At 39.0% G+C, this 23,086-nt stretch overlaps 1 protein-coding gene across 1 annotated transcript in view; it reads right to left on the bottom strand.

The window, feature by feature from the left end:
- Window positions 1-23,086, bottom strand: part of LOC144454172 (regulating synaptic membrane exocytosis protein 2-like) — a 238,910-nt gene that overhangs the window by 34,426 nt on the left and 181,398 nt on the right. The window lies entirely within an intron of this gene.

Genomic DNA, 23,086 nt, shown 5'->3' with positions numbered 1-23,086 from the left:
GGGGGGCCTTGGGCAACTTACTAAAATACTCTGAGTTGAAGAGAAAGTGCTGATCTGCATTGGTGAAGGATGTTCCTCATCAGTAAGTAGTGCCTTATCTCAGTGAAATAACAGGCCCAGTCTCTATCCCAATGCCTACCAATGTCTTTTATAAGCACATTCACAGATCTTACCTCACTTGATATTCATAAGAATACTGTGAGGTTAGAAGAAAAGATATCATTTCCCATATTTTAGAGATGAGGAAATAGAGAGTCAGAGAGGTTAGATGACTCACCCAAAGTCTATACAGCTAAAAGATGACAGAGCTGGGATCAAGGTCAGATCACTGACCTCATGGAGATAAAGGAGCAAGATGAAAAAAGGAGACAGTAAGAAAGTCAGAGCCAAAACATCCTAGAGATTAATAACAATGTCAGATCTAGAGTGAGAGAACATTCAAACTTTATAGCAATATATGAAATCACCAATAATGTTACTACTGAGTGGTAAACTCGGTGCCAAAAAGTACATATTGTGTGCCAGCCAGCATACTATTAACAAAATTAACTAAAGTCCCTATCTTCAATGAGCTTACAAGGGAGGAGGCATTAAACATGTCCACATATGAACAAATACAAAGTAACTGAGGCAGGTAAAGTGCTGAGGGAATCAGGAATGGGTCCCTGTGGAAGGTGACATCAGAGCTGAACCTGCCAGGAACCAAGAAACCAAGAAACAAGTAAGTAAACCAAAACCCATATCAAAATCAAAATCCAGAATCCACAAAGGCAACTGATCAAGAACACTAAGTTTGAAGTTGTAAAGTGAATTCTTGAGCAAAAGGGCCCAACTAGATGAAGATGTACAGGTTAGGCAAAACATCGTGGAGGAAAGAAGCCCAAAATTTCAGAGACTGACAGTTTTTCTCATGCAAGGAATCATCCCCAAATTGGTGATGGAGGACCTCTGATAGGGTCCTATTATAGTAATGATAATGGATACTCACTCCTCTGACTTAGCTGTAACCACACAGCTATGGGCCTGGACACCTAGAACTCATATCTTTTGACACCTAGCCCTGTGCTCATTGTATCAGAGCATGCTTCCTCCCATACCATGTTTCTGGTTTATGTCCATGGAGGGCATTATCTACAATCTCAGAATGATACTGGCCACTCTGGAGCTAGCTCAAACTCTAGAAAACACAGAATCAGAACATCTAAAGACTCTGTGTTTGCTTACAATAACTGATATGGGAGGCATCTAGATGGTAGAGTTGGAGATGGAAATGGTGAATCATTCCAGTATCTTTGCCAAGAAAACCCCCAATGGAGTCACAAATAGCCAGATACAATTGAAATGACTAAACAACTATAAGGTGATAGAGTGAATTAGTGGATAGAATGCTGTATCTGACGTCAGGAAATCCTAAGCACAAATCTTGCCCCAAACACTTATGAGCTATGATGTATCATGAGTTACTTTCATTCGTTGAGCCTCAATTTTCTCATCTGTAAAATAAGGAGATTAGACCCAACAACCTCTGAAGTCCCTTCCAGCTCAGTAACTAAAATTACAGCTCTAAATGATGCCATGATAGTCATAGAGTGTTTTAAAATTTGCAAAGTGCTTTACATGCAACATCACATTTGACCCATGCAACAAACATTTGAGATTATGTAACCTAGGTATCATTATCCCTATTTTATAGATGAAGAAAATGAGGCCTCAAGATAACTTGCTCAGGGTTACTTAGCTGGTAAGTGTCAGAGGCAGATTCTGAAACTAGGTCTTTCTGCCTTAAAGTCTAGACTTTCACCTCTATGTCATATTACCTCTCCATCACAGCCTGTCAGAACACTTCGGAGTCCTTTATGGGATTTCTGGACACTCAATTAAAATAAAGCTAGCCTTCCAACCAATCCCTGTGGAACACTCAACTGTTCCATTCCAATTTAGTCTTTCTGCTTCCGTCATTCCCCAGAGTTAGCATCTGCCTCACTACTTGACTTTAAAACCTTGTCTTCTTTCTTTTGTACATCTGTGGAACAGCCTGTCAGGTGATTCCATTCTCTCTTCTCTCATCCTCAGAGACCAATTCAGTTCCATCCAGATTGAAGGGGAAGGAGGAGGAGTGTAAATAGGATAAGTCTGAAGAAAGACAGGCCAGGGAGTTCATTCAATGCACAGTGATCTAGAGAAATCTGCTCATCCCAGAAGAATGAGTCAAAACTGGGAAATCAGAAGTTGGTACCCTCTCTATGGAGTTTGTTATCTTCAGCACTACTCTGGCCCTCCCTAGAAAATACCCCAAGCTTTAGGCCAGCTGCAGACCAAACCCAACATTTCATCCATTAAAATAGAATCCAGAGTGCCTGATCTGGAGTCAGAAAAGCTGGGTTGTCATGTAACCTCCCTGGGCCTTGGTTTCCTCATCTGTAAAATAAGGAGGTTGGAGTAGATGACTTCTCAGGTCCCAAGATACAGTATGGGCGCAGCTAGGTGGCACAATGAATAGAGCTCTGGACTTGGACTCAGGAGGACCTGAGTTCAAATCTAGCCTGACGCTTAACACTTACTAGCTGTGTGACCCTGGGCAAGTCACTTAACCCCAATCACCTCACAAAATTAAAAAAAAAAATACAGTATGGTCCTACAAGCAAAACTATCGGGGCCTGAAGTTGAACCGAACCTCAAGGGCCACTTGAGGATTCCCCAGTTTTACTTGGATCTATTACTGAAACTGAGTCCAGGACAGAAAGCAACTACCAGTGAAGGAACAAAGGTTAGGGCTAAAAGAATTCCTAGTTACATCCTCTTCTCTGCCAGACCTCAATTTCCTGCTAGATCAGCTTGTTAAACAGCAGCTGCCAGACTCTTCTGTCATCATCCATCTTCCGCACATGACTAATCTGAGAGCGAACACAGCTTCAATGCTCGGAAATTGGCTGTTTTCGATGACTTCCCTGTTGGTGAGCTCATTCTCCTATTGGATGTTAAGCATGACTCTTAGTGACATTGGTAAAACTAAACCAGCAGCCTGATGTGATGTTTGTGTAAAATGCAACCCTTGAGGACAAATAATAGGCTGACATGACTCACAGCTCTGGAGAATTCAAGTTTAAATACCATACAGCACAGACATCAGAGTTGTGAAATAAATCCTAGGATTATCAAGTGACTTAAATAAGAAATTTGATTCATATTCCACACGAAGGATGTGTAGAGACATAGCAAGTCATTTTCCATAGTTTTTCAGCCATGAAAATACATTTTAGATTGTCATAGGTAACATTCAAAAGCTTGGCATTTATAGAATATAGAACATCAGAGCTAGTCTCTTAAAAAAAATAATTAGTATAGCTAGGCACAGTTGGAGAACTTGTGGCAATTCTTACACTGGAATATAACCAACCATTATGGTGCAGTAGAAAGAATGTTCAAGTTGGAGCACTTGGCCTGACCTATTTGATCACTGCACCTGAGTCTGAATCCTAGCTCAAGATTCTTAATTGCGGGACCTTGAAGACAAGGGAAGGGAACAGGGACTTACTAAGTACTTACTATGTGCCATGCACTATGCTAAGCATTTTACAAATATTATCTCATTTGATCCTCATAACTACCCTGAGAGGTAGGTGTGGTTATTATCCCCATTTTACAGTTGAAATTGAGGCAGACAGAGATTAAGTGACTTTCCCTGTGTTACAAAGTTAGGAAGTGTCTGAGGCTGGATTTGAACTCAAGTCTTCATGACTCCAGATGAAGTGATTTATTCACTATACCATCTAGCTGCCTTGGGCAAGTTATAATTCTCTGGGCCTCAGATGTTCCCCTTCATTGGGTTGGGACTTTAGTTCTGCTTTCAGAAGTAAGGAGTGGTTTCCAAGTAGTATAATCTGGGGAGGGTAATTGGAATTGGACTGCTTTGGGCGATAGTTTGTAAATGGAGGTAAGGATCATGGGTGACCTTATGATCACCTTATGAAAGACCTTAGAAGTTGCCTAATCCAAATCCCTCATTCCTAGCCACCTGTTCCACCAAATCCATCCTAGCCCCACTGAATTCTAAACTTTCTGAGATTCTCATGAGAAAAACTGATTAATATTCCTGCTTTAGAGCTTTCTCAAGACTTTTTATCCATAGAACAGGAGTATCCACAAAATCTAGTAATTGTATGATAGGAAGAGAAGATAGACAAGTCACATGGCAAGGGCGAAGGAAAACAGAGAAAGGGAATCTGGGGACTCCACTAGTACCCGAGGAAGACCTCCACACCAGGGAAATGTAAGCTAAGCCATAGAAAATAATTTCCCAGAACGATCAGACGTGGATGGGTTGTGATCTCCAACACTGGGAAGAACTTCCAAAACGGTGATCATGGATCCATTTAAGTTCCCATTCTGTACTGTTCAGGACAGATCACAGCTTGAACTTAGCCAGTGCTCCTTGTCTGCTAGTATTATTTTTATTTTATTTATACAGAAGCAACTAGGCAGCATAATGGATAGAGCATTTCGCCCAGAGTCAGAAAGACCTGAGTTCAAATCTTGCCTCACATACTTACTAGTTGTGAGGCCCTGAGCAAGTCACTTAACCTCTGTCTGCATCAGTTTCCTCAACTGTAAAATGAGAATATCAGGACCTACTTCAGGGTTTTTGTGAGAATCAAATGAGATAATTGTAAAGCACCTAGCAGTCAGCCAAAAAAAAAAAATTTCTTAAGCTCCTATTATGTGTGTGCTGGCACGAAGGAGGTGCTTAATAAATACTTGTTTCTTTTCTGCCTTGCTTAGCTGGGTCCCTCTACCTCACCATTACTAATTGGCCTCCCGGCTAAGACATTGGTTCTGAAAAATAATGATGAGGAGGAGGAGGAAGAGGAAGAAGAGGAAGAGGAGACTTTTGTGTGTTCTAAGGTTTCAAAGTACTTCAGTTATTTTACATGATTCTCACAATAATCCTGTGAGGTAGGTGATATTATTATCCCATTTTGCAGATGAGAAAACTAAGACACAGAGAGGCTAAATGACTTGCTGTGGGCAACACCCATAACACATGATTAAGCATCTGAGGCAAAATTCAAACTCAGGTGTTTCTGACCCCAAGTCCAAGATTTCATCCACTGTGCCACCTAGCTCCCAGAAACTACAACAGCAGATTTTGAATCCCAGCAGATAGCATCACCGTGGTGCAGGTTGTGACAGTTGTTGTTCCAGAGAGTAAGGCTGGAAGCTAGACTAGATCCTAATGTAAAAAAAAAAAATTATAGTCTCCCTGGCTTCTAGAATAGGAAAAGTGTAGTATGCAAGGTTGCAAATTTGGGAGGGGAGGAAAATCCCTCAGTCATCTAAGTGTGAGAACACTAGATTTCCCAAGCAGAATCAACACAAGAAGCATTTATTAAACTTCTGTCATGTTCCAGGAACTGTACTAAGATAAAGGTGAACCAGTTCCTGCCCTCAAGGGGCATACTTTTTACTAGAACTCAGAAGCATCTAACAGGCACAGGAATATATTTCATATTTAACAATAGCTATTAATTTCAAGGATAATTGCCAAAAACTTTGACAAAGTTAAATTGACAAATTGCCTTGACCAAAAAAAAAATTTGAAGTATATAACTGGGGAGACGAGGAGCTCATTACTGCAGAGAGTTGAGTACAGTATATATGTGGCACCAAGTATAGATGATTTTCCAAGTTCAGCTGAGAAGAGGGAGAGAGTATAGAACAATAGCAAATAGATGGTATGATCTAGCCAGGGTAGGATCTCCCAAGATGGAGGAGATTTAGGTGTGTTTATAGGTAGCAGGTATTGAACCATTAGATATGGAGATAATGGGGACTAAAAGAGTGGGAATGACACCGTGGGTGATCTGCTGAAGAAGATGGGATTGAGGGAACACATAGGGTTCCTCTTGGCAAGCTGAAGGGCCTCATAATCATCAGGGACTGGAATGAAGGAGAACACAATGGGGAGGTGATGCTGATGGATATGAGATGAAAAGGGAAGAAGAGGAAATTCTCACTGAAAGAACTCATTTTTCTTTCAATGAAGTATAAAAAGAGACCCTCAACTGAGGACAAGTTGTGGGTATAGGTGAATGTGCAGCCAATACTTGAAAAGGTAGGCAGTGGTGTAATGTCATATGAACAAAGCCGGATTTCAGTGAGAGTCAAAAAAATGGAAGGAGCAAGAGAAAGCTAGCATTTATGTGATGCTTTGAAGTATATAAAGCAAATGACAAATATCTCATTTTACCTATACAGCAATCCCAAGGAGACGGGTGTTATTACTATAAGCATTTTATAGATAAGGAAACTGAGGTATAGAAAGGTTAAGTGATTTGCCCAGGCTGAGACAGCTGCTAAGTGTCTAAGGCTGGATTTGAACTCAGGTCTTCCTGACTCCAGGAATGAGGCAAGTGGAGTAGGGAATGGGGGAATTTGTTCTTTGGCAATTGGGGGTTCAGAATCATAGGGATAGAGAAAATACAAGGGAGTAGAACTATGTTAACCATTATGGGTAATAGACATAAGTTCTGAAGATAAAAGCAGGTGATTAGAAGGTTCAACCCTCTAGTTTTGGGGACATCCCTCAACCCCTTCCCCATAGTTGTATTCCTGGGTATCTGCCACATGGCAAGCATAAGCCAGAGGCAGCATGTTCCAGGCCAGGTAGCTGTTGTGTTCTGGGCTAATCCTCCAGTCATTAAGAAAAAAAATCAGTAGAAAATATATCCTGCCGTCCCCTGACTGTTAGTACAGCCAGAATACTGTTATGGCACTACTGGGGCTTTTAGGATATCCAAAAGCCTTACAATTGGGGTAGGGAGTAGTCCAGAAGACTAGGGAGTACACAGAAGGAGGTATGTCCAGACCAGATGGGGGAAAGGGTGTTCATTCCAGAAGCCTGGAGAAGAGGCAGACTGTGGTATCCAGAAGTCTGAGAGATGGATAGGAGTTCCAGTTGAAGTATCCAATCCAGAAGCTTGGAGGAAGGGAGTGGGGTCCTGCCTCTGCCTCCTGCAGGTAGAAGTTGGACCTGGCCAGGCTGTAGCCCCTGAGGTCTCCAGAAACCAAAGCAAATAGTTTACATGTAGGGAAAAGGTAGGAAATTGCATTGATTTTAAGCTTTCTACCTGTTTATCTTCTCAAAGAGTCTGATAAAGTGTTTTTGTGTACTGTAAATGAATACACTCAGTTGCCAAGCTTCATTCACCACTACTCTAGTTAGAATGCTAGTCTAGTCCCTTTGAGTTCCCCTATGTTGCAATTCAGTAATCTGATTTCACCTCCTCATTTCCCCCAACAGATGGAAGGGATGCCTATGAGAGAAGAAATGGGCTTGGTTTTCAGAATTCCCTTTCCACAAGTGAAATTCTCACAGTATAACTTGTCTCAGGAGCTTATAAATAAACTGATAAACCCTTTGAAAGGAAAACCCACTGTGAAGAGAATTGCCTGTCTAGAAATTATCAGTTATAGTAACGGCACTTTTCTCAGGCACCTGAGTGAGCCCCCTGGTGAGTGAGAAATAAACTAGCCCTCTTCATTAAAAGCAAAGAATCCATTGAACGGTCCTAACTAGTGCATTTAATTAATAAATAAATGATAATAATAATAATAATTAATAATTACATAAGATAAATCCCCTTAAGAAGTAAAATCTTATAGAATAGTGATAAAACAGTAGAAAAAAATTAAAGATAGTGCATATCTCTCTAATTCCAACAACTAACCTTGAGAGAACTCAGTCTGTCATACAATAAAGTTTCAAGACAATATTTAACTGGAATTACTCAATGATGTCTTATCAAAAGAATTATCACTGTATCTTTAAAAAATATGCTATATCAAGTGTTATTTTCTAAACAATATCTTAGGACCAAATATTTTCCACATGGACTTCATATCCAACATGATAAAGGAAAATCCATGGGGAAATGAAATTTGATTTGGAGATTCCCTTTATACCAGATCTTTTAGGAATGCTTTCACTTTACCAAAAGAGATATTCCCATAACTACCATCACCTCCCCTCAAATTTTATATTGGAAAGATTACAGGAAAATCAAAAGCAGATAAAAACTGATGATAAAGTCTATCTTCGGTTATACATTTTTAATGTATATTTTAATTTTTAATGTAAAATTTTAATTTGAATGGCATAAATGAAATGAGTCATTTGCTATATTTTCATATATTCACATAATTATACTTATTACTCAATTGACTATATTTTAAAGTAATAAAATTTATAGGAGTTGGAAAAAAATAAAAGAACTCATCCTCTAAAAACACTGTGTCATCACATTAGCCAGTCTTTCTGAAAAGTCTTGTATTAAAGATGCCAAGGTAATGAATGGTCTGTGCTTTTATCAAACTAAGTGGAAATGTGAATTGCAAAGTTCCAGGGATCTCTTGGATGCATAGCACATAGTTCCCAATAGTTCAAATACAGGGAATGCTTCAATTTATCTCATTCCATGTGAAAGCAAGAAATGGATCCACTGAAATTTATGACATTGGCAGATGATCTTTCCCAATCAGCAAATGCATTGTGCTATTCCCCAGACACAATGTAAGAGCTCTAAGAGTTATGTCTGCCTGCCTTCAGGGAACTTCAAACTCATTAGGGAGATAAAGAACAGAAAATAATTAAGAGCTACACAGTGTAGTGAGGTAGCACGCTAAATCACTATCATGAATTACTATAAAATATCCCCCCTCACCATGAGAGATTAATAATTGCAAAGTGCTTTACTTCTCCTCCCCTATTCTCAAGACTTCCACTCCAAGGTTACCATCCACCTATTTCCTATGTAACTTGTAAGTACCTAATTATTTTCATGTGGCCTCCCCTACTAGCGTGTAAATTCATTGAATATAAAAACCTTGAAAGGTTTTTGCCTTTACATTCCCAGAGCTTAGCACAGCACCTGGCACACAGTAGGCATTTAAAAATGCTTGTTGATTGATTGAGGATTGTTTATGTTATTTAAGCCTCACAACAGCTTTGTGAAGTAGGTACCACAGTATTATTATCCCATTTTACAGACCAGGAAACTGATTCTCATGAAGAGCGAATGACTTGCCAGGTTACACAGCTAGTAAGTATGGAAGGAAGACTTGTACTTAAATCTTCCTGAGCACAAGTCCACTACTATATCCACTACACCATGCTGCTTTGAAAGGAAAATAAACACATATATTGGCGTACACTAAAATTAATATGAATTATAGGCCACCCAAAAGTTCAATTTGACAACCATTTATTAAGTATGAACTATGCAGAGAGCATCCTGTTAGCTGCTAGAGGAGATTAAAAAGAACAGATAATGAGCTTATTTTCCCACAGTCCTTCCAACATGTAAATGCATACAACACATTATATAAAGCAATCTGGAATCATACACAAAATGTTACTAAATACTGTGTGCCCTGTGACCCAGCTATACCACTGCGAAACCTATTTCCAAAAGAGATCAAAGAAAGAGGAAAAGTTATTTTACATACAAACATATTTATAGCAGTTCTTTCTGTGCTGGCAAAAAACTGGAATCTGACATGTCCAGCAATGAAGGAATGACTAAATAATCTGTGGTTTATGAATGTGATGGACAATAATACTGTGCTATAAGAAATGAGAAAACCATTGATTTCAAAAAGGCAAGTTAAGACAGACAAACTGATGCATCATGAAGTGATTGTCTCTGTCCTCCACTTATACTGCTAACACCCTAGTTTAATCACTCAACTCTGCGCCACCCCTGAACTATTTCAATAGCTTTCTAATAGGTCTCTCCTTACTGCAATCAATCCTCCAAACAGCTGTCAAACTGATTTTCCTACAGGGCTAGTGTGACCATGACACTTCCCCTACTCAATAACTTGCAGTGTCTTCTTACTGACTCAGGCACAAATAAAGATTCCATTGTTAGGCATTTAAAGGCCTTCATGAAGTTGCCCTTCCTACTTTTCTAGTCTTTTTACACACTGGTCTCTTTAAGACCCACTATAGTCCAGACAAATTGTGCTTCCTAATGTTTCTTAGGATCTTCATCGTCACTTCATAGAATCCCAAATTTCCTACAAGGCTCACCTCAAGCATCATGTTCTACAAGAAGGTTTTCCTGATTTCCTCCCAGATGCTAGTGCTTCCACCCCAAAATTATCTTTCATCTATTCTGAATACATGTACATATGCTGTCAGGGATCTAGGTGGTACAGTGGATAGAGTGCTGGGACTGGAGTCAGGAAGACCTGAGTTCAAATTTGACCTCAGATACTAGCTGTGTGACCTTGGGCAAGTCACTTAACCCAATTTGCCTCAGTTTCTTCATCTGTAAAATGAGCTGGAGAAGGAAATGGCAAACTACTCCAGTGTCTTTGCCAAGAAAACCCCAAATGAGGTCACGAGGAGTTGGGCACAACCGAACATCAACAACATATGTTGTCTCCCCTGGCAAGACAACCAGCAGCTCAAGGGCAAAGACTCTTTCATTTTTGTTTCTGTATACTTATAGACTAGAAGAATGCCTGGTATATAACTGGGACTTAATAAATGCTTGATGGTTGATTGATGGGACCATTTGTTAGGCTATTGCAATAGTCTAGACAGAGATTAATGAGGGCCCGTATTATATAGGGAATAGAGAGGGGGATCACTGGATCATCAAACTAAAACTAGAAGGTCACATAAAAGGTCTAAACAAGCCCAACCTTCTCACTTTAAAGATGAGAATACTGAGACCCCAAGTGAAAAGCCTATGTCATATAGAGAATTAACGATTCCCCACCTACCTCCATCACTCAGCAACTTCTCTTCCTTTGAGACATATGCTATTTATATAGCACCCAATCAAAATACTGGTAACAGTACAGACCCTTAATTCACTCTCATCCCTTCCTCATTGAGTTCAATACCTGGGGCTCACAATTTTGCTCTGCCCCTCAACTCCTGCCCTCATACTAGGGAATTTCAACACACCTATTCCTCAAACATTCTCACTACTCAGTTAGTTACTCAAACTATTCACTTACCATGACTTACTCCTCCACCTACAGCAGCCATACACAAAAATGGTCATGTCATCACCGACAAATGTACCACCTTTATGTTCAAGAATTCTGAAATTCCCTTATCCAATCATTATCTATTGGCTTTTCATCTCTCCTTTTGTTTTCCCTTACAAAACTCTACTTTTTGTCCACATCAAGACCTCCAATCACTTGATCCCTCAATTCTCCCTCCCCTGCACTAACCACTCTCTCTGCTTTTCCCCTTATCTTTATCCCTTGGTGAATCAACTCTACACTGCCCTCCTCTCTTGAATCCCTAGCCCCCTTGTCATAACACTGATGCCCAACTAAGCCTTAGCCTTAGACCACTCCCACCATTAACTGCCTTCACTTCTACACACATCTTGCTACATAAAGATGGAGAAAATCCCAGAAATTTATATTACAAAACCTCAGCTGGGCCCCCTCACTGCTTCTAGGTAGTGCTATTGCACCTGCCTTATCAACTCACTCTCAAACTCTCCACAATGCCTTTCCTAAACCTTTTCATCTCTCTTTGAATGGTTCTTCTTCCCACCCCCACTCTCAGATGAGAATGTGAATTCTTTACAGAAAAAAACATGGAGGCCATTTGCTGTGAGCTCCCTCATTTCCCTTCTTCTTCATCTCCTATCATTCAGATGCTTTCTGCCACCATCTCCTCCTTCATTCATATATCACATAATGAAGTGGCCTTAATCTTTACCTAGGCTCAACCCTCTATATGCTCAAGAGATCCCATTTCATCTCATTTGCTCTAACAGAGTGCACTCTCTATTATCCCCACTCTTTTCCTCTCCCTCTTTCCTAGTTCATTTCCTGCTATCTACAAAAATGACCACACCTACCCCATTCTGAAAACCCCCTTACTTGATTCTTCCATCCCTTCTAACTATCACCCTATATCTCTTCTGCCTCTTGTAGTTAAACTCCTCAAAAAGATTATCTACAATAGGAGTCACGACTTTCCTCTTACTCTTTTCTTAGCTCTTTACAAGATAGCTTCCAACCTTATCATTCCCTAAAACTTTTCTCTCCAAAGTTTATTAATAATCTCTTAGTTGCCATATCCAATGGCCTTTTCTCAATCCTCAGTCTCCTTGACCTCTCTGCTGCTTTTGACACTGTTGGTAGCTCTCTCTTCCTTGACACTCTTCCCTCTAGGCTTTTGAGATACCATTCTCTCCTGGTTCTTATTCTACCTATCTGACCATTCCTTCTCTGTCTCCTTTGTTGGATTCTTATCCATCAAACCCTCTAACATTAGGTGTCCCTCAGGGTTCTATTCTAGATACTTTTCTCATTTTATAGTACTTCACATAGCAAGTCCATAACCTTCCACAGATTTAATTACCATCTCCATGCTAATGATTCTTAAAACTACCTATCCTGCAGCAACCTTTCTGGGACCTCCAATCTCACATTTCCAACTGCCTTTGAGCCATCCCCAACTGAACGCCCAGTAAACATTTTAAACTCAGTGTGTCCAAAACAGAACTCATTATCTTACTTCTTAAACTTTTCCCACTCCTAACTTCCCTATTACTGCAGAAGACAACACCATCCTCAGTTCTTCAGGCTCACAACTCAGGAGTCATTCTATATTCCTCTCTTCTCGCATCTCCCATATCCAATCTATTGCCAAGGCCTGTTGGTTTCATCTTTGCACATCTCTCCAATATGTCCCCTTCTTCCCTCTGACATTGCCACAATTCTAGTGCAGGCTGTCATCACCTCATGCCTGGATCATTACAATAGCCAGTGTGTGTCTGAGTCAAGTCTCTCTCCATTCCAAACCATCCCCAACTCAGCCACTCAAGTGATTTTCCTAAAGTCACACATATACATACCTCCATTGAATAAATGGCTCTGTTTGGCATTCAAAGCTCTTCATAATCTAGCCCCTTCTACCTTGCCAGTCTTCTACCTTAGTTCCCCACATGTAATCATTGATCCAAGGACACTAGCCTCCTGGTTACTGCACAAACAGCCCTCTCCAACTCTCAGCTCCAGGTATTTTCTTTGATTATCTCCTTTGTCTGCAATATTTCCCTTCTCCACTTCAAAGACTGAGCTCCTTCCTACTAAGGCTTCCTTCTACAGGAAGCCTTACCCAAGGCTCTTTAATTCCAGTGACTTCCCTCTATCAATTAGCTCCTATTTACTCAATAGCTTGCTTTGTATATTTTTACTTATATGTTGTCTCCCCCATTAGATTGTAAGTTCCTTGAGGGCTGAGACTTTTACCTCTTTTTGTATCCCTAGTGCTTGGGGGGGGGGTACCTGGCATATAGTAGGCACTTAATACATGTTCATTGATTGATTATTTTAATATCATGTATTTCCTTTGTTATCTTACCCATTTCATGTGCTTAAAAATATTTTTTTCTGAGAAGCAGCCCATGGACATCATCAGATTGCCAGAGGGGTCCATAACAACTACAAAAATGTTAAAAATTCTAGCTCTAAAGTAATAATGGCAGCAAAAACAGAAAGCTAAAGAAGAAGGCCTTTTCCCCAACCCGTCTGAAGTCTTAGTTGTAACCTTTGGAGAACAGAAGTGAGGAGCACAACTCAAACAGCATTAAAACTTTTAAAGGGGCTTTGAGGAATGAGGTAAGCAAAGTCAAAAGAATTAATTTATACAGTAACAATAACAATGCACCAACAAAAAAAAAAACAACTTGGAAAGACTTAAAAAATGTCTTCAATGCAATGACCAACCACAATTCTAGAGGACCACTGAGGAAGTATGCTACCCATTCCTGGACAGAGAGATGATGAAATCAAGGAACAAAAATGAGACATGGATTTTCAGACATGGCCAATCTGGGAATCTGTTACAGTTGGCTGTGCGTGACTGTTATCAAGATTTTGTTTTTCTTTTTTCTTTTTCTTTTTTTTTTTCATGGGGTAGGGGAAGGGCATGGGAGGATTGGAAGTCAGAGGAAAGCTAGCCAAAAGGTTGCCAAAAAAAGAATAAAATAGGTTATTGAAGCATTTTTTTCAATGCACAGAAGAAAACATATGGAAGGCCAGAAGGAAACAAAGACAAGCTAGACAGCTTTGAAAATTACATGATGAATTTATTATATACTTAAAAGGGAAAGTAAGCTGCATGTAACAGAGATTCTAGGTTTTATGTACCGTTTTCCTATTCTAGTTTATATATGGAAATTCTTGTTTTACATGGTGTTTGTTAAGTTCAGAATTTTTAATAATTACAAGGGAAAGAATCTTTGAGGCATTCTACAGAAAACTTTATAATAGATGAGATGAGAATAATTAGATGGTCCAAGGGCTAATTAATTCACAAAATTAAACTGGGTTTTAATGATAGTATTCTTTCATAGTTCCCTTCCTGTCTGTTGGATTGACTGAGCTCCTTTGATGGAGTATCATCTATGTCCTCCCCACCCATAGGCATGTCCTAGGGCTCTATCCTTAACCCTCATCTGGCCTAAGAGGCAGCTAGTGGTGGTAGCTGGAGTGCTGGGTCTGGAGTCAGGAAGATCTGAGTTCAAATCTGGTCACAGATACTAACTGTGTGACCCTGTGGCAAGTCACTTAACCTCTGTTTGCCTCAGTTTCCTCCACAGCAAAATGGAGATAATAATAACATCTACCTTGCAGGATTCTTGTGAGGATCAAAGGAGATAACATACATAACAGCTCTTACCACAGTGCCTGGGCATAGTGGATAAAACATAAATGCTTATTCCCGACCTTCCCTTCACCTCTTCTCTTTCTATATGCTCTCTTTCTCATCAACTCCCATGGATTCAATTATCATATTTATGAAGAAGATGGGCTAGACCTAGGCTGCTCACTACTCAGAAGAATGTAAGAAGTTCTAAGGTTAGCAGATTCCTCATCCTCCTCCTTGTCGTCCTCCTCCCCCTCTTCCTCTCTAAATCTTGTGATTTGGAGTCTATAGCTGCATAGTTGTAAACTCCCTTTCCCCTATTCCTCCTTTCCACTTGCTATCTACCTTATCCCTACCACAAAAATATGAATCCTCCTAGAAAAGTCTATCTCTAGACACTCTCTCCAATACTGGGTGCTCTACCACTGGGCTAGAAGAAAGCAACTGGGCTTTTCCTTGCTCTATTTGCGACTTCCAGATTCTTCCCCCTTAGGCCATCACTCAGTAAGCTCTTCTCCTAAGTTTGCACCATCAACATGATGTTAACAACTGGCCTCCATGTCATGTTCCCTCCTTTCCAAAAATTTCAGTGGATGGTTCATAGTATTATTTTCTAGCCCAATCTCTGACCTTATATTGGGGGACTTTAATATGGATTAAGATATTCCCTAAACACGGTGGCCTCCCATTTTATCAACCATTTCAACTCCCATGATCTATACCTTTACTCCACTTCAGCCATACACACAAGGTTGGTCATAACTTTGATCTCACAGATTCATATATTTATAGGAAGAAGGGACTTCAGAGGTCATGCCATCCAGTGCCTTCATTTAACAGATGAGGAAATCAAGACTCAGAGAGGTTAAATGATTTCCACAAGTATTCCACTCCATGGTCCAAAACTCTTGAACTCTATGTGACCATAATCTCTTGTCCTTTCATCTTTCTCTGTGCCTCACCCTTCATAAACTTAGTCTTTGTCCTCACAACAACTTCTAGTCACTGCACCCCTCTAAGCTTTAGAGTGCATTAGCCTTACTCTAGTCTCACGCTGCTCTCTTTTACTGTACATATCCAATCACTTGCCAAATTCCATCAATTCTACCTTCTCAACATCTTTTACATTTATTCCCTTCTCTAGACTTACTCAGTCACTACCATAGTTCAGGCCTTTACCTCCTTCTCCTTTGGACTATAACATACTTTCCTCACTGGTCTCTCTACCTTTAATCCTTCACTAAGTAATCTTCCACATAGTTGCTATATTGATATTCCTAAAATATGAGACTGACCATGTCACTCTCCTGCTCAAGGAACTTCAGTAGTTCTTTTACTTCCTTTAGGAAGAAAAACAGAATCACATCCTCTCAGAGTTGAAAGAGACCTTGAAAGTCATCTAGTCTCATCTGTGCCTCATTTAATAGCTCTTCTACAATGCCCTCAGCAAGTGGCTATTAAGCCTTTCTATTGCTATGAAGATATCTAATTGGGAAGAGACTGGCCCTACCACCTTCCATTTTATTTTTGGATAGTACTAATTGCTAGTAAGTTCTACTTCCTATACTCAAATGTACACAAACACATCTGTGATCTCATCTACATGAATATTGGAGCATTAACCATCCATTCTTGACTTCTTATAAGATCACCACAAGGGGTCCACTCAACATGGTGAAGTACTTCCTTACATGCTCTTGGCATTGTGTGGATAAAAATAAAGTACACGAATGATCCATTTGTATACCTCATTCCCACCACATGACAAGCTCATTTTTGAGGGGGAGTGGGAATGTTTCTTTATTGATATGTTTATTCCAGATCTCCTTCATAATTCCCCATTTGAAATGTAGCCTGATCATATTACCACATGACTCTCCTTTGACCTCTGTGATATTCATTTTCTTTGGAGAACAGTATTCCATTACAGCCATAAAACAATGAACAGTAGCAAAATATTGGTATTAAAAATGTAGACCTTTGTTTCAAGAAGTTTAGAGCCATTAGAAGAACTTTGTAATTTCCCAAAGGCATTACAGTCTATGATCCTCCTTTTGTTCAATTCATGGTCCAACTTATTGTCCATTTGAAGTGCACGTCCAAGATAGATGCAGATATCGATATATGTGTGCAGATGTTGAAATATACAGGTAGCTGGACAGATGCTTATGTAAAAGCATCAAATTATAGAATCCATCTATCAATGTATTTTTCTATATACCTAGATACACATGTGTATGTATGTATCTCTCTCTATTTCTCTCTCCCTCTGTACATATATATATATAATATATATTCCCATTACACACATTATGTATAGTTATACATGGTTATATGCATTACATATAGTTATATATATAATAGATAGTTATATACATTATATACAGTTATAATGCATATGTATATATACTGATGGATGAGCCCTATTGTTTATGCTTCTAACTAAATATCATAGACTAGACAATATACTTTCTTTATCCACTTATTATCCTGTATGGGAGAAGTAAACCAAAATCATTGGAGGTATTATGATTCTCTTCTAGGATGCCCTGCGATATTCTTAGGTTTTATGCAACTAGCACAATGTCTCCAAAAAAATGCATCTCAAGGATCTCACCATGAGGGAATTAGTTTTTTGACTTAAACTCTGTGCTACATCTCCTCTGACAATCACCTTGGTAGGCATATGCCTCCCTATAATATACCTCATGTGATATTAAGGATCAGAGGATCTTTAAACAAGTTTTTTTTATCTTTTTCAAGGAAATGTCAACAAATATGGTGTCTGATGTGGGAGGAGGAGAGACATCTGATTGATAGAGAGTCTTACACTGTCATTTTGTTCTATATAGTCAAACACATTTTTAAAATAATTTTTAAAAAAACAGGAAGCATAATGAGATTTTATATTCTCTACATCTTGCATCTTCCACATATTGTTCCCAGTTTTGCCCCTTTTGGCCAAGCAGACAAGTTGAATTCCTCTTCATATAACAGCCCTTCAAATACTTGCATATACGTGCTCCCTTAATCTTCTCCAGTTCCTTCACCCAATCTTCATGTCCCTCACCATCCTGCACATTCTCCTCTAGCCATCCTGTGTGTTCTCCTCTAGACACTAAAGATAGGCCAAATCACAACTCCAGAAGATATGAGATAACTACAGGCAGCTGTAGGGAAAAAAAACAAACTTTGGCACTTTAATTAGAAATGGGGTGACTCTTTTTTAGAAAAAGAAATCAGGTAGCCTGAAGTAAAAAAGGAAGTCACAAGCATAGCAAGGCTCTAAATATCACAGCTGCAGCTGTGAGCTAACAGTGTTTATATTTCTCAAATGGGAGAAATATTGCTAGTCATCCATGAATATTTTCAACCACAGACCCCCCCACACGCACAAACACATATACATAGCAATCACCATCAGAAGTATTTTTGAACATGGTGGTAAATAAGATATGGCAGTAATAAGGAATGATTTCACTGATGAATACCTAAATACCATTGGCTCAGGAGAGCCTAGTGTCCATGGGGACTTATTAACTGTGTTAAGATGAAGAAAGCTCCCAAACAGAAATGCAGAAGTCATTTAAGGAGCCCTACTAAAACTACCTCCATGTAAACACAGTGAATATCTCCCCTGTGCAACGAAATGAAAACCATTTTGTCACTGAAACTATGTTGTCACTATGCCTTCTCCTCCTTTGTGTGAGTAGATAAGCACTGGAGAGTAGTCAGATTATGTTCTATTCTAGAAAGGATTACACAACTGTAAACTCCATACTCATAATGGGTACAAACTGTGCAATGGGATTTATGGCGACTTCTATGGTCTAGACATGCTGCATGACTGAGAAACATCCTGTCTCCCTATCTGACCTTACTCCATCAATCCTTTTATCTCTTTCATTAATCTCCTTACTGGCTTCTTCCCCTCCACCTCCCAATGTACTGTTAGCATGTTAGAACTGGAAGGAACTTTAGAAATAATCTAATTTAAGCCTCACATAAACAGATGGCAAAACCAAAGCCCAAGAGGGAGGTGATTTACCAACAGTCACACCATTAAGACAATGGTAGAGTCCAGTTTGGACTGAGACCTTTTGTTTCTCATTCAAGTTGTCATTCCATTATATCAAATAATTGGGTTTTACGATTTAAAAAAAAACTCTTTCCCTGGATACTGCTGTCCCAAGGTATCATTTTATTTTTTCCTCCCATTTACTGACACATTTCTAGATGGAGTAGACTATATTCACTGCCTCTACTTCTCACCCACATATTCTTTAGCTCCTTGCAATCCAGTTTCCATCTCAACTAATCTAATGAAACTTCTTTCTCCAAGGTCACTAATGACCAATGACCTTTTCTCAGCTCTTTGCCTTCATGTTTCTGCAGCATTTGACCTCATTTGCCAGCTACTCTTTCTTAATACTTTTGCTCTTTTGGCTTATATGACACTATAATTTCATGGTTCTAATTTGGCCTTTGACCTCTTTTTCCTCTGTCTCCACTGATTTTTTATCCTTTTATCCTTATCCATCACTTGAATACAGGTGTGCTTGAAGGCTCTCTCTTTGATCAAAGATAAATTCAAAGTTGTGAACATGGGACATAAGGTGACTCATACAAATATGATGAACTTTTAAGCAGGGTCATCTGTAGGTCTAGAGTTCAGAAGAGAGGTCAGGACTGGAAATTTAGAGTGAGTCATCTGAATAGGATGATGGTTAAAGTCAGAGAAGAGAACGGGTAAGAGAGCATTCAAAGAGAAGGAGCCAATAACAGATCCACAAGAAACATTTCCATCAAGCACTTGGGTGGAAGATGAGGAATCAGAGAAGTCAACAAAGAAGATAAACCTAAAGATGTAAGAAAACCAGGAGATAAGAGTGTGGCATTTCTGAAAGGAAAGGAAAAGATAATAGCCTTCAATAGCAAGTGGTAAATAGTGACAAAAGCTGAAGAGCGGTCAAGGAGGATGATGACTACAAAAAGCACTTCGATTTGGGAACTGGATAGTCATTGGTGACCACTGAGAGACCACTTTTATCAGAATGTTGTTAGCGAATGACAAATTACAAGAGATTGAGTAGAGAGTGAGTAGGGAAATGAAAGCATTGGGGATAGCCAGATCTTGCCTTTTCAAAAAGTTTAGCAATAAAATGGAAGAAAGGGATAGAATGGAATGGTGGTTAGGATGCATAGAAAAGTCAAGGAAAGACCTTTTTTAACAATTGGAAAGAAATGGCCATGCTTGCCTACAAAGAGAAAAGGTGTCACATGTTGGGATGTTCTCTACACCACATTTTAGGAAGAACACTGGCTGGAGTATATCCAGAGAAAAGTAACCAGAATGAGAAGTAAACTCAAAATCGTGCCATAGCAACATCTAGGCCTATGAATGTTCAATACAAAAAAGAGAAAACAATGTGAGGGTATGACAAATGTCATCAAATATTTTAAGTACTATTATGTGGAAGAGGGATTAGATAAACGAATGAACAAATGAATGGAAAAGCCTTTATTAAATGCTTACTATATGATAAACACTATGTAAAGTGCTGGGGCACAAATATAAAAGTGAGATAGTCCATGCATTCAAGAAGTTCTCAAAAAGACTACATATATCAAAGGGTGGATAGAATGACCTCAGCGGTCCTTGGGTGCATCCTCATGGAAGATGGAAATTCCAGGAGGTTTGAAGTCTGTAGTGGCAGGGTATATGATCAGGCCAAATGAATTTCAAGGGGCAGAATTAAAATCAGTGGAAGTTATAGATGCCATCATTAGTTCAACTCAGTGACGTTAACAATTAGAACTGCCTCACAGCAAGATAGGCCACTTCAGAAGATGATAATTTCCCAATCATTTGATTTCTTCAAGTTGAGGCTATGTGATATTAGAGATGTTTTAGACAGGATTCATCTTGCCAGTAATGTCTGAACTAGACTTCTGTGTTCCCATCTAACTTTGGAATTCCATGATCCTACTATCCCTGTCTCTGAACTTTTCCCTCTCTCATACATCCTCCCAATGGAAGAGCAATGGAGTGAATAGAGGATGGTAGTAAGAATTAAGAAAATCTGGGTTCCAATATCGCATCTGATTCTTAATATCTGTATGACCCTGGTTAAATCACTTAACTTCACTCAGACAGTTTGTTCAACTGAGCTTCAGTTTCTGTGAAAATGGGGACAACACGAATATGTTGGGTAGATTTCCTACGACAAATTTATGGGAAAACATGCACAAGGACTGCACAGGATGAATAGGGTGCAATTTGCATGTTGAATGAAACTTCTAAGGCAATGAGAAAAGATGATACACGTAAAGAGTTTTGGAAACCTTAAAGCACTGTATTAATGACAGATATTACTATTATTATTATCTCCAGAGGTGCCCAATGCCTATGTTATCCTACTAATGTGGCAGTATGTTCACATCACTTCTAATATTTCAGTGGCTACCTGTTTCCTAGCAAACAAAGTAAAAATTCCCAATCCTGTCATTCAAAGCCACCCCCAGTTTGATTCCCACTTAACTTTCCAGGCTCTCTCACATTCTTTCACATAATCTGAATTCCAGCCAAATTGCACTCTCAGAATCACTCATTATGGTTCTGCCCTCTCCTTTGCTCGAACTAGCCCCCCATAATTGAAATTAACTCTCCTCCCCTCTTTTTTCTCTTAAATTCTTTCTTTAAGGCTCAACTTACTTGTCACTCTTCCCATGAAACTCACCCTAACCTCTCCCATTGAAAATGGCCTCTTCCTCTTCAAACATCTCTTGGGTTTTTGCACTTGCCACATTCTTCCTTGCATTATTTATGTGTGTGTATATCCACTCTATTAACCTGTCAGGTCACTAAGGACACTGATAGTAATTTGCTTAATCTTTGTATCTTCATCCTAGGATGAGACCCTGCAGTTGGTTAATAAATATTTGTTCAATCAAACTGAATTTATTAAGTCAACATGTTAATTCCCTTTTCTATCAACTTTGATCCAAAGTTGATCATCATCAATTCATAGCATTTGGAAACATGTAACTTCTAGTATCTACAGCATCATTTGGCTAGGAAATCAAACTGTTAAAAATTTTATATAGGAGGAATAATGGACCAATTTTATTTAAGGTTCAAAAGGCCATGCTGTGTTTTTATTATTCTCCATAGTAATCTCTCCTACTTGGAATAATTCTGATGCCATGAATATAGCAAACCTTTTATTTTGGAAACAACAGTCTCTTCCAAACATTGTACTCAAAACATCTATAACTGGGTATATTACACCTGAACAGAGATAAATATAGGACTTTAATATGCTCATCCGTTTCATTTCCTCCAATAAATCTACGTTACAGTTATCTATAAGAACACTGAAACAAGGTACCGATTAAAGAACAAGGAATAAAAATAAGAATTAGGAGAGAATATACTTACAGAAACTTAGAATGATTGAAAAATCACTAAATACTATATGTAAGCTATCAAAATGCATTTATTTTCTGCCTTAATAACTTTTAAGCCTCAAACTTGGTATAAGTATAATTTCATATTTCATAATTAGGCACTAAATCAACTATACTTTTGCATATCATAATTATTACCTAGTTGTCTCATCTTAATCATCAACAGCATTTATTAACCACCTACTGTGCATAGAGTACTCTAATGAGTAATAAGAGACATGTTAAATTAATTTGAAATGTTCCATAAGTATTTCAAAACCATAGTAAGTCAACATAGTTATCTCTATTAATCCCTGGCTTCAAATACAATATTTGACTGTTATATTATGAAATAAAATCAGTATGTAAAATCACTTTAGTGACAAATATATTCATAAACACCTCATTTTTGGCAAAGGTCTCAAAATATTTCATCATAACAACTGAAAAATATTCAATTATTACGCGTCCATTCATGGGAGGATAACTACACTCTGTATCACCAAACTCCAAGGTGGCTCCAGAAATCATGGAATCTTTCCAATGCCTAGACTCCCACAGGACAGTCAAAGCAGCTCCAGAAACTGCTGATTGTCCTGCTCTGGGCCCAGATGATGGGTGTGCAGTCTAGTACAAATTTCCCCAAATATAAAACACAGTCAACCAATAGATTCTGAAGACCATAATGATCTATCATCAAGCAATAGCCTCAACCACACCCACTTTCCCCATCTAGTCATTTCATTGTTAGGACACACTCTCCTGAACTTCACCTCATATCCCTGCTTATCCCTGGTGAATATTATCAGGCCTTAGAAAAATAAAATGACATCCCTCCTAGCAAACAGTTTGGAAGCCCCTAATCTAGGAGCTTAGAGGATCGTAACTTTGGAGCTAGAAGGGACCTCAAAAGCAATCTAGTCTAACCTCTTCATTTTATGG

The sequence above is a fragment of the Phascolarctos cinereus genome, unplaced genomic scaffold, assembly GCF_003287225.1.
Source record: "Phascolarctos cinereus isolate Bilbo 61053 unplaced genomic scaffold, phaCin_HiC Scaffold_4;HRSCAF=312, whole genome shotgun sequence".
In the NCBI taxonomy this organism is placed as follows: domain Eukaryota; kingdom Metazoa; phylum Chordata; class Mammalia; order Diprotodontia; family Phascolarctidae; genus Phascolarctos; species Phascolarctos cinereus.
The sequence above is the reverse complement of the archived record's forward strand: the minus strand, read 5'-3'. Positions and strand labels throughout refer to the sequence as shown.